The following is an 8,165-nucleotide window of genomic DNA, read 5'->3' as shown; positions in this document are numbered from 1 at the left end:
AAAAATCCACATAGAAGAACTTGTGGAGGAGCTACAAGCCCACCACTGAACACAAAGGCGAGCAATCTCAGAGAAAAATTACAGTTTGTGTAAATAAACCTACAGGAAAAAAGTCACCTCATTGCACACACCCTCAGAGCTACTGTTCTTTCTCTTGCACAACTTTTATGTTTCAAAGAGTAGAAATGAATATTTGAATGACTAGTTTAGTTTTCTGCATTTTTTAAATGCCTTTGAATAAAATGTTGTAATTTTTTAGGACAAAATAGATTTGTGTGAGGCTGAAGAGTTGCTAAAACTTGGGTAAACAGTCTCTGCCATGTTCAAGCCAAACTTGACATTCTTCCCCTTTCTGTGAGGCTGTGTTCCTTCACCGTTTTATCATTCAAAACAGCAAATAGATGCTCTGGTAAAAAATGGAGATAAGTGCAGTTTATCAAGCAACCAGTGAGTGTTTCTGTTGTTCAATGTTTCTTGATTTAGTTGTTTTTTTTTCGTACATATTTTAGTGAAAGTCCTACAAAAAAAGCCAGTTTATAATGATTATTGATTAGAAAATCACTCAAAACTGGACAGTCAGATCCTTCATTATCGTTCCTAAGGGCCCAATGTGTCACAACAACCTGACAGAAAATGAACTGATGGAGAGAAAAAAAAAGGAACTCTGGTCTGGACTTTTCTTGATTACAGTCAAACCTACTGAGTCTACAGACCTTCTTCAAGGTCTAGATCACCGTCCAGCTCTTCTTTTCTCATACGGTGATTTAGTAAAGGTATCTAGCACACTGGTTTTATTTATAGCCATATGGACGAAGGGTGCTATGATGTGTGAGCGGAGGCAATTAAGCCCAGGAGATGTGTTCTGGTTCTGCAATCTTCTCTGAAGATCTAGACTCTTCAGAGAACCAGTGATCAGCTGGGACTTCTGCCTCCAGGGACTCAAAGGTAACCTGTGCTCCTTCTTGACCTCAGGCTTGATAAACTTCCTCTGCTTAGCTATGAAGCAACGTCCTCCTTTCAAGTTAAGTGCCTCAGCGTGGATAAGTGTTAGCAGAAGCTGTCACTCCTGGAAACTCATTAGTGTGGTGCTGGAATGAAGGCTGAAGCAGCGGCTCCTGTCCCAATTAAGCTCACTTTGAGCTTGGATTTTATCAAAGTGGTGTCATTGAGCTTCTGCTAAATTATAGTTCTTTGTTGTCATGACGGAAAGAGTTATTTACGGCAGTGTGCCAAGAAGAAATCTGTGCTACGAGTTAAGGTCAAAGGTCAGTTTGCACCAAAACTTTTGAAAACGTGGATTCTAACTAGATATTGATGTTAAGAAATGTGGTTTTCCTTTTCCTTAGTAGTGGCTCTTCTCCAAGCTCTCTCCGAGTGACTGAGCTTCTAACCCTATCTCTAAGGGAGCGCCCAGCCACCCTACGGAGGCAGATCATTTCAACCGCTTGTATTCTGGACCTTATTCTTTCGGTCTTGACCCAGAGCTCATGACCATAGGTGAGTATTGGAACGAACATAGATCGGTATTGCGTTGCTTTCTGACTCAGCTGTCTCTTCACCACAGCGGACCGTTCAGCGACCGCAGACACCGCACCAATCTACCTGTCAATCTCACGCTCCAATCTTCTCTCACTTGTGAACAAGACCCCAAGATATTTAAACTCCTCCACCTGGGGCAGGAGCACCCCACCCACCCATAGAGAATAAACTACCTTTCTCTGATCTATAACAATGGCCTCAGACTTAGCAGCACGCTGACCCTCATCCTAGCCGCTTTATAGTCAGCTGCAAACCGCCCCAATGCACACCTGAGGTCCTGGCTTGATGAAGCCAACAGGACAACATCATCCGCAAAGAGCAGAGAGGAAATCCTGTGGTCCCCAAGCCAGAACTGCTCCAACCTTTGGCTGCTCCTACAAATTCTGGCCATAAAGATTATGAGCAAAACCGGCAAAAAAAGGCAGCCCTGCCAGAGTCCAACATGCACCGAGAACAGGTGCTTGTGTGATTCAAAGACCAGACAGCCCTCATTAAGCCTCCTGGACCCCATACTCACAGATCACCCTCCAAAGGACACCGCAGGGGACACGGTCAAACGCTTTCTCCAAATCCAGTACCCTAAAAAGGGTGTAGAGCTGGCCCACTGTTCCACAACCAGGTCAAAAATTGCATTGTTGTTTTTGGATCTGAGGTTCAAATATCGGCTGAACTCTAGTTGTGAACTACTGCTTTATAAATAAATTAAATCTGATTAAAATCTGTTTATCCCAAAGAGGAAACACCATAAGACTGACAATCCTTCCCAGGCAGATGTGCCAGAGATGCATATATGGAAAAAGTTTTATCATCCGCCTAAACTGAGTCAGGCTGCAATGATTTTTTTCTCAAGTCTGAGACCAGAATTTCATTGACAGGTCAGATGCAGAATGATAAAAATGAGTGCATTTTTATAAACAAACGTTGATTGTCTCTTTGGAGCATCTGAGTCTGTGGACTCATCGACCTCTTAGACTCAAAAGGACAGCCAAACAATTTGCCTAGAGGAACCTTCCAGACATCCATAGAATCCAGTCAGTCTGGCTTATTGGAATCAGATCACCGGTTGTGCGCGTGCACATGTCTCCAGTGCCTGTAATTTCCTGCAGCAGGATGCTGTCAATCGATCTGATGGAGAAATACAATTAGGTTTCAGATTTCCATTCTGCTGAAGCTATGTTTGCATCATCCAGCTTCATCTCTGCTCCTCTTTCTCGTTCATCTGCGAGGTCTCTGCTCTGATTTTCATATTCCATGATGATGATAAGACGACTTACTAATTTTTCCAACATTCGCTGCAGTTTTGATCTTTGACAAATCCTGAGATGAACAACCATGTTTTTGAAGGTTTGATTTCTGGGGGAATGAAGATTCACTTTCTCTGATATTTGAAAGAAAAAGATCATTTTGATGCTAACAGACTGGTCTTCCCTGTGTGTGTGTGTGTGTGTGTGTGTGTGTGTGTGTGTGTGTGTGTGTGTGTGTGTGTGTGTGTGTGTGTGTGGGTGTGTGTGTGTGTGTGTGTGTGTGTGGGGGTGGGTGTGCGTGTGTGTGCATGTATGTGTGTGTGCATGTGCTCATAGATCATCTCTGACCTCACCCATTGGATTATGATCAGAGAACGAGAAGTCTGAAGGGAAGTGATGTAATGGCGTTCACTCCCCCCAACTACATTCCTAAAACATCAACTGGGTGGGACAAGGTAAAGTTTGAAGTTGTGTTGGCTTCACCCATTGAACATCCCACCTGCCAATCAAAAACCTGCCTCTAGTACCATAACAACTTATTTAAATTAAAATGCCCATTCCTACATGTATTTTAAAAGGAACATAAAAGAATAACAGGGAAAAGGGTTTTTAAACAAGACTGTAATTACTTTAAAATCTGACTTTTAAACATGAAACAAAAAAAATTTGTTCCCTTTTTTAAGCAGCCTCCGGTGGTCTTTTGAGGAACTGCAACATTTGCTTCTCCCTATTTTGCCTCCCATATGGAAACAGAAGGTGGGGGCTTGATTTTTAGGATCATTTCATCAGTGAAACAACAGTGCCCCCTGTAGTCCACCCCAGGACAGACTGTGGCCTCTTCGGTATGTCTTTTTTGGGAGAAATTAAAAATGTGTGAACGTGTGTCAATTGATGCGTTTGGCGCTCACAGACACAGAGCCCGTGCATGGCCATTTCTCAGCTGGGCACCTTGTCTGGTTGATGATCTGGTTGGTGGTAGACTAAAGAAACTTTTTACTTCAGGGTGGAGGTGGTGGGTGGACTCTGTCGTGAGTATGAAACGATTGTAATGTTATAAACAGTTTGACGCAAAGAACCTCCAATGAAAGATTTATGGGCAAAGTAAATTATGTTTCTGCTTTTACAATGCTTTGCAGCACTGGATGTGATCATGAATCACCTTGTTAGAGAACTGCAGGTTCTTGTTGCTTGATGGTCAAACTGACATCCGCTCTGGGGAACACTGAAATTTCTGCTAAAAGCCAAACTTCAGTCATTTATGAGCAGATTAATTTAAAACTAAAACTTACCTTTTGACCATAGTCCTGTTAAAAACAACAGATAGAAAAGTCTCTGACTGAAGGAGCTGCTCAGGGCACTCATGATCTCGTGCAGAGGATGATGAAGAAGAGGAGGATTTTCTATTATGGATGCCGGTTTCCGTAACATCCTCCTCTGACCCACCACAGTCACAGACTCTGCAGGACATCCCAGAACAAAGACGGATCTCCGCCCAGTATGTCTATCTTACTCCTTTAAGGAATGTCCAAAGTTTAGCCCTCACATGGCTTCAAATGAGAAAATAGTAAAATGAAAGAACTTCAAACTTTTTCAAACAAGATTTTTCTAATATGGTCATTGTCAGAAGTGTCTTACTTATTCCTGTAAGCGGAAGTAGACACACCACACTAAGATTAATTTGGGATGCACCTCCAAATCCTCAGAATGCACAACCAAATCCACATAAAGGAATTACAGAACTCCTTTCAGTGTTCACATCAAAAAGAAAGGAAGAGAGAAGACTGTTGTGCTTTAATATCATGTTTGCAAAGACTGACCAGCAGTAACCTGGACATTCAGTCAGCAGAAATGCTGCGTGATGCCAGGCAGCCATCTTTCTAAGCAGCAGAGACACCTGCTACAACATTTTCTCCTCAATGAAATGCAGACATTACAGAATTTATGCTCTTTTACTGTAATGATGCATAAATGTCTGAGAGACTCTGGACAAACAAAGAATGATGGAGGAGAAGAGCAAGTTTGACAGCTTGCTTAGATTTTCATGTCATTCAGCTGGAGGATGAATGTAAAAAAGAATTATTTCATATTATTGAGAAATGAATAAACATTTTATGCAGATGAGACCCTGCTGTTTCTGCCTCATGTCTGACACATCATCAATCATCCAAAATAGAATGATGAAGGGGCTTTGCTCTGATCAAGTCTTCTTCAGGTGTTTGTGATCCAGGAAGAAAACTTGAAGTTAAGAATCAGCCAGCTGTCTGGCATTCGGCCGATCCCAAACTCGGCAGCTTTAGTTCTGGTTGGAGCATCAGATGAACCTACATTCCTGAATCCTATTCCTTTCACCGCTGCCTGTGCATGTTGGACTTCCAAATGTTCTTATTTGTTTTGAAACTTGAAATGATATGTGGACAGACACATGGATGATGGATTTCTGACTGAATGAAAACCAAACACCAAAAAAGAAAGGACGAGTCATGGTAGTTATAGGAGAAAAATAGTTCAAATGGTTTTTTTAGGCCGAATTGCTGTGATTGAAGTATTGCTATTTTTTATTGATTTTACAACTATCATGATACAATGGAAAGTATTTAAAAAGTGAAAAATGTAAATGAATAGAGGTAAAAAAAAATCTATTTCATATTCAGTATTTTACAACCGGACCCATTTTAGTATCACCTTTACATTCACAGGCTATAATGTCAAACAGGGAGGAGGCCACAGCCAACCACGTGGAGATTATGCCTCCTGAACAGCTGGAACATCCTGAGACTGCTGCCCCATGATCAAAACCCCTAAATAGGCAGAAGATCCAGAAGAAGCACAAACAGGGGGGTTAGTCTGTCAGCCCAGGGTGCAGATTCACCACCACAACCAAACCAAGACGTCTCTGGAGATTCGCCACGCTGCTCGTCTCCCAACGTTGTCTTGTTCACTCAAATTGGTTTTCTACATTTCAATGTCACTGTGTGATCAGCTCCATGTGTTTTAGTGAACAGTGACATGGACCGTTGACTGGAGGGTCTCTGGGTCAAGACCAAAGACCAACGGCTTTAAGTCTTGGTCAGGAAGGTGGGCCATTGATCAAATTATTTGTGCCCAGAAGCTAAAATACAGCTTTGACATGAAGTGAGGATGCAGTGTGTGGGCTTCATCCTGAAGCTCTGTGAACACTGGGTCCATCCCCACTCCGCATGGACTGGTGCCGTGTGGCTGTGACCCCGAATCTTTAAAGCTCGTTCATCAGATCTGGACGCAGCTCAGACTCACTATCCTGCTGCGTCTCTTAGTTGCAGTTGGACGTCCTTGTGGGAGGAGCAAAGTCAGACAGTGTTTCATACATCCATTAGCGTTCATAGTCTGCATCTACACACAGACATCCATCTGCATTATCACTCTAGTCCTAACTGAATTCAGCATGTTCCTCTAGAAGATTGAGAAGAATAATGAACTTATGGGAGTCCAACTTTATGTGCATGCTCAGCATAATCAATCTTTCTTTTATCCTGTTTCTTCATTTTTTCCAGCCAGTTGGTTTGATAAACAACCGCTTATGAAAATTCAAGGCAGGGGGGGGGGGGGGGGTACGCAGAGCAGAATAAGGGAGACTTCTCATCTTTTAAGCAGGAGTAAGTCTGAAGGCTCATATTTCATTAAGTCCGTACTATGAGGTTCTGTTGTCGGCACGGCAACCAGCTGTAATCTGTAAACCATTACAAGGGCCCAAAAATAACCGTGTTAGCGCTCGCAGCAGCGAGGCGAGCGGCAGAGTTTTAATAAACGTTGTGTAAGCAGCGCCGCAATCAGATTTAATGGGCCTGAACCGCCGCCATGGCAGCAAACCAATCAGAGCGCAACATTTTCTGTTCACACTTTTAATTCAGACGGTGTCGCTTTGTTTGTCGTCCTCCCCACGCTCTGCTGGGGCAGACGAAAAGTTACACACTGATGGGGGGGGCACACATAGGCTGAGCTTCACACAGGAAGTCATCCTGGATGAGCCCCATGAGACAGGAACCGCTTTTTCATTAAGAGTGATGTCAACGAGAAAGGCTGTCTCTCACACCCACAGGAACTACACACAAACACCACATGCACACACACTATAAACACCTAAACTCAGATCAAAAACACACATGCACAAAAAACACACAAAGAACAAACACACACACGGAGCCAATGCAACCTAAACAAACACACACACAGAGCCAATACAAACAGAACAAAAACAAAGATAACAAAAGTATTCCATTTTAAACAAAACAAACACACAGAGAACCCCCCCACACACAGTATGAATACAAACATAAAACAAAACAAACATGGGGCTGCCGAGGTCCATTGGTAGAGCTGTCAACGTTTGGTCGATTCCCAAAGTGTCCTTGGGCAAGACGCTGAACCCCACCATGCCTCTGGTGGAAGGTCGGCGCCAGTGTTTGACAGCGGAGCCGCCATCAGTGTGTGAATGTGTGAGTGAATGTGTGTGAATGAGACTGTGACTGTAAAGCGCTCTTCTGCCTTCGAGGACGGTAGAAACTAGGGGTGTGTATTGGCAAGAGTCCAGCAATAAGATCCGTATCCAGATATTGTACCGGAACACATTTTCTTTCTGTTATTTTTTTAAGGGTGACTTAGAAAAAACTCTACCTGAATTTTAATACGTCTTCCATTGTAATAAAATGGTCAAATTCATTTTTTTTAATGATCACAATGTTAAGCACTGCAACTGTATTTCATATATGTTGCTTTTACCCAGGCAAATTTGTAGTGTTTTTATTTTGGTAACTTAAAATATAGAAAGGGAACAGGCAACATTGTCTGATTTCCACAACAAAATACACTTCAGTATAAGAAAAACATAGAATGAATGTACCTCAACCAACAAGGTTCTAAAAGTATGATTGAGTAAATAAAGTTCTGTTTATTTTCAGCATTGCTTAATGTAGCTTCTCCAGTACTTTTAGAGGGTTCAGGAGCCTGAATGGTGCTTCAAAGATACAGGGGGGGGGCACTAATTCTTTTCAGAAACAATAAAGTGTGATGATGAAGGAGAGCGCAGTAATGTGGCTAAGATGCTTTGTTTACAGTCTGCACTGCAGCTGCAGCTCCTCTTTCTCACAAACGGAAGTCAACTAGTAACCGTCATCACCACAACGTTGCCCGTTTTTCAGAGCGTTATACACATCACTCTGATCGATCTGTCATGATCGGACTACTAGGGAGACCCAGATGCTGGAACCCGGAAGAAACTCAGGAAGGCGTTGTATTTAACAGGATGTTTTAATTATAGAAGTCAGGGGACGTCGTGGATGCAGGAAACTGCTGTGGCGAGGTGGAGCGCCGAGGACGGCGTTCACAGTCCGTGACGTGGTGGAGCGC

This window comes from Oryzias latipes, chromosome 10, assembly GCF_053564925.1.
Source record: "Oryzias latipes strain Hd-rR chromosome 10, Olatipes_Hd-rR_3.1".
In the NCBI taxonomy this organism is placed as follows: Eukaryota; Metazoa; Chordata; class Actinopteri; order Beloniformes; family Adrianichthyidae; genus Oryzias; species Oryzias latipes.
Note: the sequence above shows the minus strand (reverse complement) of the source record.